Genomic DNA, 10,639 nt, shown 5'->3' on the forward strand with positions numbered 1-10,639 from the left:
AGCTGTTATAGAGAAGATGCTGTTAATTTCACATTCTCACATTTATCTGAATCTAACTTTTAAGTTTGGCTGGAGTGGCAAACATAAGTTGGAATTGGTAGCAGGACGTGACCGGGGTGTGACGCAAGATCTGATGGCCGAGAAAAGATTAGTCTCAAAGTAAGGCGTCAGCGATCAGGAAGATTACTTATCTTTATTCTCCACACTGAAGCAGGCACCGTCTATTGCTCTCATAGTAAGTAGCTACGTAATGAAGTTCACACTACAATTCAGAAATTCACAGCGCAGTCCAAATCGTAACGAAGCTGTAAGCCCAAGGTTGTCATATAAGATCTATACAATAACACTTCGATATTAACACAGCTAGCGAGCAAGAGCGAGTGGCCGTCGCATCAGGTCTGTGCTCCCGTTATATCTTGTGGCCATAGAGGGAGCTGCAGGCAAGAACTATTGAATGGCGCGACGTCTTCAGCCGGAGATGACGCCATGAACCTCCGGCGGCCGCGACGTGAAGCTTAAGGCCGACCACCGCGCATGTGCGACCGGGCTGAGCGACGGCAGGGCGCGCGTGATTCGGTTAGGTCCGCGGACATAGCACTAACAGTTTGTGATTGCCAGAATATTTGTTCACCGAAACAAAACCTTACCTTCTTGACTGAGTCAGACGATAGCCACTCAGGAGGGGGTGTAACACTGTGGAGCAAGTAATGTAGCACGATGAACAGTACCTGGAACCCCTGTTCCTCCAGCAGGGTCAGCAGGTACACGTGGGCAGTAATCTGCTAGTTACTGGGAGCTCCATTATTAGGTGTATTATGGATCCCCCTAGGAAGACAGCGGCCAGGGATGGAAAGAAAGCCAATGCTCACTCGGTATGTTGGTATGTTAGCCGGGTGACCACATTAGAGATGTTGAGAGGGCCCTGCCTGTGGCTATCGAGCGCGCAGGGTGCGATCTTGTCCAGGTTGTGGCTCACGTCGGCACCAAAGATGTCTGCCGCATGCAATCTCAGGTCACCCTGAATTGATACAGGCGGCTGACGGAGATAGTTAAGGCTACTGGCCTCGTGCGTTGGGAGCAAGCGGAGTTTGTAATTTGTAGCATTGTTCCCAGAGTTGCCTGGGGTCTTTTGGTTTGCAGCCAAGTGGAGGGTCTCGGTACGTTATTTCTTTTTGAACTGCAAATTCCATAACCTTTAATATAGAGGGAGTGAAAGGACGTGACCCATACAGTGACCATTTCATTTCAACATATTTGTTTGCAGCCGGCCTGAGTGGCCGAGCGGTTAAAGGCGCTTCAGTCTGGAACCACACGACCGCTAAGGTCGCAGGTTCGAATCCTGCCTCGGGCATGGATGTGTGTGATGTCCTTAGGTTAGTTAGGTTTAAGTAGTTCTAAGTTCTAGGGGACTGATGACCACAGATGTAATTTCGAAAGTATGTCCGCCTGAAAATGTACTGTTGTCCCAAGCATATTGCAACAAACGGTGTATTTCTATCGCTGCTCGTTTAGTTTTTATTGCCGTTTCAAATATACCGGTCATTTTTTAAACACCCTGTATATACATGTTATCCGGCGACTTAATTCAGGTAAGAATTTTCACTTTATTCAGAATGACTTTTCAGGGCCATGACGCAGCAATGCTGACGTCCAGATTTACCAGTTTATATTCACAGCCAGTTAATTATTGAAAGGTTATATACGAGTCACAATTTTATTGAGACGTTAGTCACATTTTTATTGGAAGGTTACGGAAGTAAATGGTTCAAATGGCTCTGAGCACTATAGGACTTAACTGCTGAGATCATCAATCCCCTAGAACTTAGAGCTACTTAAACCTAACGAACCTAAGGACATCACACACATCCATGCCCGATGCAGGAATCGAACCTGCGACCGTAGCGGTCGCGCGGTTCCAGACTGTAGCGCCTAAAACCGCTCGGCCACCCTGGCCGGCGTTACGGAATTATAAACTGCTGGGAGTTTACTGTGTTTCGTGATTAGTTTCCACGTATGGCTGGCACGTAGTTTCCCCAGGTTCGCGATGAAGGGATTGTTGGTGTCCCGAGTTCCTGTCTAGTCGAGTTCTTTTGATTACCTCCATGAGAGTTGAAGGCGGTATTCTCTGTGAAGGTCGGCGGTGGGTGTGTCTCGTGGAGCACTGCTTATGATACATAGCACCTTGTGTATGACCTGCAAGCAGGGAAAGCGTGTTGCAGCTGCGTAACCCGAGACTGGAGCTGCGTACATCAGAGGTCCAATCAGTGTCATGTACATGGACCTCGATACCCCCCTGTCAGTGGGCTTTGCCTCTCGAGCTTTGGGTAAAGCCATTTGAGATGCCGCATTTGCTCAGCTGATTACATATTCTATGTGGGTCATGTCCCACGCACAGCAGTCTCCCTCGTCACCTCTGTGGACTCCAACCGCACCTGAGTCGCCTGGACGTGGGCGTTCTGTAGCGGAACAAAGTTGCGGTACAAGGTGAGTGCCCCTGAGCTTGGGGCCTTGGCCAACTGGCGGACCACTGGATTGCCGCCGGCCTGACGTCCTCATCACAGGGTATGGAAGCCGGCCGTCCGCGGACATGCTGCACCAGAATGGGGCGTGTCTGCCTCGCATTGTCAGCGACGCGATGTTTATCTGAAGTCCGATAAAATACTTCTCTCGACTAACAGTCTGTCGCTGGACCCCAATGGCCCGTCATTCCACTTCTCACCCTATGAAGTAGCGCCTGAAATTGGCGTCTCCCCTACACGATGTAATAGAGGTATGATCTACAATATTAAACGTCATTCACATATAACGCACTCTTTAAGGATTTGGCTTGATTTTTTTAAAATTCAGTCTGATTAAAAAACGAAAGATTAAATTACCGAAACGAGCAGCCGTGACTGAGCCGTGTACGGCTCGCGTTTATCTCATTTATTGTTTGTCGTCTTCTATTACGGTATTGCCGCCTCGTTTTCTTATTCCATTTACTGACATCACTAACATCCTGTCTTATTTGCCCATGAGCAGCAGCAGCAGCAGCAGCATGTATCGATAAGTGCACTGTCGTACCATCTCTGTACCGATTGATAGTATTTCCGGGTCGTCGTGTGGCTGGCAGTCAGTCGTATACGGACCAGCAGTGTAGTTGGGACTCAGCAGCAGTAAAGTCGGGGACGGAGCGCCGATCAGGCGCCAACAGCCAGTGCTCACCGTCCGCTGGCGACACACATGAACTGTCCGACGGAGGGAGATTGAAGTGGGACGACAATTGGTTGGTCGTCTCATCAACCAACGTATATTTGGTCCATTCACCGTTTCCGGGCCTGGGCAGGCGGTCTGTTGGCGTGGAGCAGCGAGGAATTCTTCACAGGATGTAGTATGGGCAGGATCGCTGGCGGTCTCTAAGTGGTGTCGGAGTGTGTGGGGCTGTTCCCATTGCTATGAGGTCTGTGGCTCACCGACCCTGGACACGAAAGTTGAGTTTTGATTTAATCTACCAGCAAGTCAAGACTGTTCGCATTGTGTCGTTAGGAGTTCGTTGTCGGCTGTTGGGATATTCTCGCGAGCAACAACAAGGTTTTCAAGTTGGAAAATTCTAGCCACCCACGGTAGAGTTTCACTGTATTTGGTTATTTGAATTGAAGTGCACCAGCGGAATCTTCTGACTTGTGGCCGTTAATGTTCTGGTTACCTGCCCTGGATGTTGACGTAAATTTCAGGCAGTGCAGCTTCCTCATTGTGTTGTTGCTGTCCAACATTATGTATAGTTTGACAGCTCCATGCATAATTGGTTGTGGGAAGTGGAGGTTACGGTACCCTGTCGGTGGATCCGTTGATTGTCGGTCGGTTGGGCTGCCGGATCGTGAATGGTTGGCCTGACTGCCTGTCTCACCTAAGCTAGCGTTAGTGTTTGGATTCCAGGCCGACCCTCGAACATCAGAGCGCCTTTGGGTATACTGCCTGTTTTTTTATTGGTTGGTTGGTTTGGGGGATTAAAGGGACCAGACTGCTACGGTCATCGGTCCCTTGTTCCAAACACACACACAGAACAGAAAGGAACAATGACAAAGGTGACAGACGACATAGGACAAGAAGATAGAGACCAGACAAAAGGAAGTAAAAATCACACAGAGTGTGACAGTGGTTGGCCGACCATAGAGACAAAAAAGCAAAAGCCAACCCCCGAGAAAAACATTAAAAACTCAGTCTAAAACCGTAGGGTAAATGCCAGACTCAACACAAAAAAGGACAAACACTTAGATTAAGTGACAAAAGCCTCCTGCCCGAATAAAACGCAAAACTAAGCCTGTCATGGCAGTGTCATCTGTTAAGAGGGCAGGGAGCGTATCAGGCAGCGCAAATGTCTGCCTGACCACAGCTAAAAGGGGGCAGGCCAGCAAAATGTGGGCCACAATCAAAGCCGCCCCGCAGCGACATAGAGGAGGGTCCTCCCGATGCAGTAAATAACTGTGCGTCAGCCGGGTGTGGCCAATGCAGAGCCGGCAAAGGACTACTGAGTCTCTGCCATTGGCTTGCATGGATGACCGCCACACAGTCGTCGTCTCCTTGATAGCATGGAGTTTATTGGGTGTGGTCAGATTGCGCCATTCAGCGTCCCATAGGGGAAAAACTTTGCGGTGTAAGAAGGCTCGCAAATCAGTCTCCGGGAGGCCAACGTCCAGAGATGGTTTACTGGCGGCCTCTTTCGCCAGGCGGTCAACATTTTCATTGCCGGGTATCCCAACATGGCCTGGGGTCCACACAAAGACCACAGAGCGGCCGCAATGGGCAAGAGCATGGAGGGACGCCTGGACAGCCATCACCAGACGAGAGCGAGGGAAACACTGGTCGATAGCTCGTTAACTGCTCAGGGAGTCGCTACAGATAACGAACGACTCACCTGAGCAGGAGCGGATATACTCTAGGGCACGAGAGATGGCGACCAGCTCAGCAGTGAAAACGCTGCAGCCAGCCGGCAAGGTTCGTTGTTCGTAATGGTCCCCTAGAGTTAGAGCATAACCGACATGACCAGCAACCATCGAACCGTCAGTGTAAATCACGCCAGAGCTCTGATACGTGGCTAGGATGGAATAAAAGCGGCGGCGGAAGGCTTCTGGAGGGACTGTCCTTCGGGCCCCGTTTCAACTCGAGCCGAAGGCGAGGCACACACCACGGGGGTGTACTCAGAGGGGCCCGGAAAGGAGGTGGAAGAGGGAAAACCTCAAGCCCAGAGAGAAGCTCTCTGACGCGGATGGCGATCGTACAACCTGACTGGGTCCGACGTTCTGGGAGATGGAAGAGTGACTGCGGGAACAGGAGACGATAATTAGGATGCCCGGGCAAGCTACAAACATGCGTAGCATAAGCGGCCAGTAATCGTTGGCACCGTAACTGCAGTGGAGGGACACCTGCCTCCACAAGTATGCTGTCGACAGGGCTGGTCTGGAAAGCACCAATGACAAGTCGGATCCCACTGTGAAGGATTGGGTCCAGCACCCGCAACGCAGATGGGGATGCTGAACCATAAGCCTGGCTCCCATAATCCAGACGGGACTGGATTAACGCCTGGTAGAGCCGTAAAAGGGTAGATCGGTCGGCGCCCCAGCTGGTTTGGCTTAAGCATCGCAGAGCATTGAGATGCCGCCAACACATCTGCTTAAGCTGCCGAATATGTGGGAGCCAAGTCAACCAGGCATCAAAAACCACACCTAAAAACCGATGTGCCTCCACCACAGCAAGACGTTCGCCTGCAAGATAAAGCTGCGGCTCAGGGTGAACTGTGCGTCGCCGGCAGAAATGCATAACGCAGGTCTTGGCAGCGGAAAACTGGAAGCCATGCGCTACAGCCCAAGACTGCGCCTTGCGGATAGCGCCCTGCAGCTGACGTTCAGCAGTTGCAATGCCAACGGAGCTGTAGTAGAGGAAGAAGTCGTCAGCATACAAGGATGCTAAGACAGACGTTCCCACCGCCGCAGCGAGCCCGTTAATCGCAATTAAAAACAGGCGGACACTTAAAACAGACCCCTGTGCTACCCGGTTCTCCTGAACTCGGAAGGAACTATGGGAGATCGGAAGGTACGATGCGCCAGAAAATTTCGTAGGAAAATCGGCAGCGGACCCCGAAGACCCCAATCATGAAGCGTAGAGAGGATGTGATGGCGCCATGTCGTATCGTACGCCTTCCGCATGTCAAAAAAGACAGAAACGAGGTGCTGACAGCGAGCAAAGGCTGTACGGATGGCTGACTCCAGGCTCACCAGATTGTCGGCGGCAGAGCGGCCTTTACGGAACCCACGCTGAGACGGAGCTAGAAGGGCCCGAGACTCGAGTACCCATCTCAACCGCCGGCTCAACATGCGTTCGAGCAACTTGCACAGAACGTTGGTGAGGCTAATGGGGCGGTAGCTGTCCACCTCCAATGGGTTCTTGCAAGGTTTTAAAACGGGGATAACAATACTTTCCCGCCATTGCGACAGAAAGTCCCCCTCGACCCAAATACGGTTATAAAGGTCGAGGAGGCGTCGCTGGCAGTCCACTGAGAGGTGTTTCAGCATCTGACAGTGGATGCGATCTGGCCCGGGAGCTGTATCAGGGCAAGCGGCTAGGCCACTGTGAAATTTCCACTCAGTGAATGGGACATTGTAGGATTCAGGATGGTGCGCGTGAAATGAAAGGCTGCGATGTTCCAACTGCTCTTTAATGGAGCGGAAAGCCAGTGGGTAATTCACAGACGCGGAACTGAGAGCAAAATGGTCTGCTAATCTGTTGGCAATTATGTTGGAGTCAGTACAAATTGCCCCATTCAGTGAGAGCGCAGGCAGGGACGCTGACAGGGGTCCGATAGCCATAGAGGCGTCTAATCTTGTTTTTTTTATTTGTTCTTGTTGTTTGGACTTGTATCGCTTCTAGCCGATTTTGTTTTTTAAATTAGAGTTGTTTGGCTCTTAAGGCCTTCAGCCGATTTGAATTTAACTTGTTTGCTCTTGAAGTGTCTGATTCTTTGGGGCTTCAGCCTAACTAAAGAACTGTTGTAAAGTAAGGCTTACCTTTTAAATGTCTGATTATGGTTGCAATTTAAGTTATTGGCCTTCAGCCGTTTTTATATTAAAGTGGCTTTCAGCTGGTAATTAAGTCCCAAAGATTAAAGCTGTGTGTAAAAAAAAAAAAATTGGGCTCTTGTAATGTTTGATAAAAAAAAAAAAAATGTTGTATGTTCGAGTGCAACTGACAGCCCATCATTCTGGCCACTTTCCACAATTTAAACTACCTGTCCTGTCCTGCGGGTTAAGCTGTGTGTCTCAGTGACATTTGTATTCTAGCTCATCACAAATATTTAGCTGCTATTTTCCGAATATGTCGCAATTTTAGAGGTGTGGTTAAGCAGGAACCCAGGACCACAATATGAATTGCTGCGAGTGAAGCGAGCCGCAATGACATTTTATGTTCTTAGTCGTAGTGTATGGAGTCGACTGCTATATTTCCGCGGTCGCATCGATCGACATGTCACTTTGATGCTGCTTTCTGGTAAGCTTAAAGTAAAACTAACTTATTCCCAAAGGAAACAATGACGTTCTGCAGTTTAAAGTTAATGTAAGGCGATCTGGGCGCTACGTTTGTTACAGGACGAGCCGAGAAATGTGTCTGCACATGTAAGTACACCATTCTCCTCAAATCAGTGTTAGTACTAGCAATATTCCACAGCTACCGCAGTAGTGCTGCCATTATCAGATACGCAATGCGCTGCAGCTGGCTGTGAGCAATTTTTTCACATCCAATGAAACAAGGTGCTACTGCCGGATATTCCCATATGTTTTACCCTCTGTAAAATGACAGTAGCTTTAATTGTAATACTAACAGTTCATCTCCTATCATCGGTGCTGCCTGTTATAAAGTGAACAGAGAAAGCTCAGAGGCTCCGTGCAAAAGACGAACATTGGACATAGCATTCGGTGATTCCAGTAAGTAGCTCAAGTGTAAGAAGTAAAATATTGTTATGCTCGTTTTTATTTATCCATACTGACAAACTGTACACTCACCCAAGCGTACGATAAATAAGAATGGACGATCGAATAATAGTAAAAAGGTAAGGTGTAGATGTATGAGAAACCGTCAGTTGTTAAACAGTGGAAGGCTGTTGAGTTCCATCGTTTGTCCGACCTCAAAAAGCAGACGATCGTATGAGTAACAGGCAAGCATTGTACTCTCTATCGTTCTGAATAACAACGGGATATATTTATTAAAAGTGTCTACTGTTAATGCAGTCACTTATAGATTTGCCATTTTGCTGTGCGTTTTCTGTTTAGAGACGGTGTGTCGGGATGAGTAACGTACATTGTCCGAAACCAATCAGACCAATCGCGGATCGTGTCTTCCTGTTTGCGCATTGTGTTCCGAACGGATCCTGCATCTTTAAACACAAAGTCCGATTCAGTTTTTCTACCACCATTTAAGGTGGAAGTTAAAGTAACATTTTTCACGATCAGTCTGCTTATCGAATAACCAGCACCCACGGCCTGATACACTCAGCAGTCAGTAAGCGATAATGCTTTCATTTTTCTTGCCGGAACTCAATATTCAACAAGGTAATTTATATTTTCAAATGTTTGGATGTATGTCCAGCAATCGTACTATCGCTTCTGTGACGTCCCCCTTTAGACCACAAACTTTTAATTCATGCCCTGCATACTACTGAGCAGATTCCTTTAACTATCATTTTCCTGTTTGCTCACCTCTGCCCAATGAAGGATAAATTACATAGCAGTGAAGTACAAACATTGTTGCACACAAAACTCTCCAGCAAACGTTGGCATCGAAAGTTTCTGTATCCAAGTTCAAAGATTACTACACTACTAGCCATTAAAATTGCTACACCACGAAGATGACGTGCTACAGACGCGAAATTTAACCGACAAGAAGAAGATGCTGTGAAATGCAAACGATTAGCTTTTCAGAGCATTCACACTAGGTTGGCGCCGGTGGCGACACCTACAACGTGCAGACATGAGGAAAGTTTCCAACCGATTTCTCATACACAAACAGCAGTTGACCGGCGTTGCCTGGTGATACGTTGTTGTGATGCCTTGTGTAAGGAGGAGAAATGCGTGCCATCACGCCTATCGCGATTGCGGTTTATCGTATCGCGACACTGCTGTTCGCGTAGGTCGAGATACAATGACTGTTAGCAGAATATGGAATCGGTGGCTTCAGGAGGGTAATACGGAACGCCGGGCTGGATCCCAACGGCTTCGTATCACTAGCAATCGAGATGACAGGCATCTTATCCGCATGGCTGTAGCGGATCGTGCAGCCACGTCTCGATCCCTGAGTCAACAGATGGGGACGTTTGCAAGACAACAACCATCTGCACGAACAGTTCGACGACGTTTGCAGCAGCATGGACTGTCATCTCGGAGACCATGGCTGCGGTTACCCTTGACGCTGTATCACAGACAGGAGCGCCTGCGATGGTGTACTCAAGGACAAACCTGGGTGCACGAATGGCAAAACGTTATTTTTTCGGGTGAATCCAGGTTCTGTTTACAGCATCATGATGGTCGCATCCGTGTTTGGCGACATCGCGGTGAACGCACATTGGAAGCGTGTATTCGTCATCGCCATACTGGCGTATCACCCGGCGTGATTGTATGGGGTGCCATCGGTTACAAGTCTCGGTCACCTCTTGTTCGCATTGACGGCACTTTGAACAGTGGACGTTACATTTCAGATGTGTTAAGGCCTGTGGCTCTACCCTTCATTCGATCCCTGTGAAACACTATATTTCAGCAGGATAATGCACAATCGCATGTTGCAGGTCCTGTATGGGCCTTTCTGGATGCAGAAAATATTCGACTGCTGCCTTGGCCAGCGCATTCTCCAGATCTCTCTCAAACTGAAAATGTCTGGTCAATGGTGGACGAGCAACTGGCTCGTCACAATACGCCAGTCACTACTCTTGATGAACTGTAATATCGTGTTGAAGCTGCATGGGCAGCTGTACCTGTACACGCCATCCAAGCTCTGTTTGACTCAATGCCCTGGCGTATCGAGGCCGTTATTACGGCCAGAGGTGGTTGTTCTGGCTACTGGTTTCTCGGGATCTATGCACCCAAATTGCGTGAAAATGTAATTACATGCCAGTTCTAGTATAATATACACTCCTGGAAATTGAAATAAGAACACCGTGAATTCATTGTCCCAGGAAGGGGAAACTTTATTGACACATTCCTGGGGTCAGATACATCACATGATCACACTGACAGAAGTATAGGCACATAGACACAGGCAACAGAGCATGCACAATGTCGGCACTAGTACAGTGTAAACCACCTTTCGCAGCAATGCAGGCTGCTATTCTCCCATGGAGACGATCGTAGAGATGCTGGATGTAGTCCTGTGGAACGGCTTGCCATGCCATTTGCACCTGGCGCCTCAGTTGGACCAGCCTTCGTGCTGGACGTGCAGACCGCGTGAGACGACGCTTCATCCAGTCCCAAACATGCTCAATGGGGGACAGATCCGGAGATCTTGCTGGCCAGGGTAGTTGACTTACACCTTCTAGAGCACGTTGGGTGGCACGGGATACATGCGGACGTGCATTGTCCTGTTGGAACAGCAAGTTCCCTTGCCGGTCTAGGAATGGTAGAAG

General features: G+C 48.9%; 1 non-coding gene across 1 annotated transcript; it reads left to right on the top strand.

The window, feature by feature from the left end:
• The first annotated feature begins 1,267 nt into the window (after window positions 1-1,267).
• On the top strand, window positions 1,268-1,351 carry Trnas-gga (transfer RNA serine (anticodon GGA)). The gene is given in 2 exon segments: window positions 1,268-1,307; window positions 1,317-1,351. It is a non-coding gene; the product is annotated as a tRNA-Ser (tRNA).
• Window positions 1,352-10,639: the final 9,288 nt, after the last annotated feature.

This window comes from Schistocerca serialis, chromosome 4 (genome assembly GCF_023864345.2).
Source record: "Schistocerca serialis cubense isolate TAMUIC-IGC-003099 chromosome 4, iqSchSeri2.2, whole genome shotgun sequence".
In the NCBI taxonomy this organism is placed as follows: domain Eukaryota; kingdom Metazoa; phylum Arthropoda; class Insecta; order Orthoptera; family Acrididae; genus Schistocerca; species Schistocerca serialis.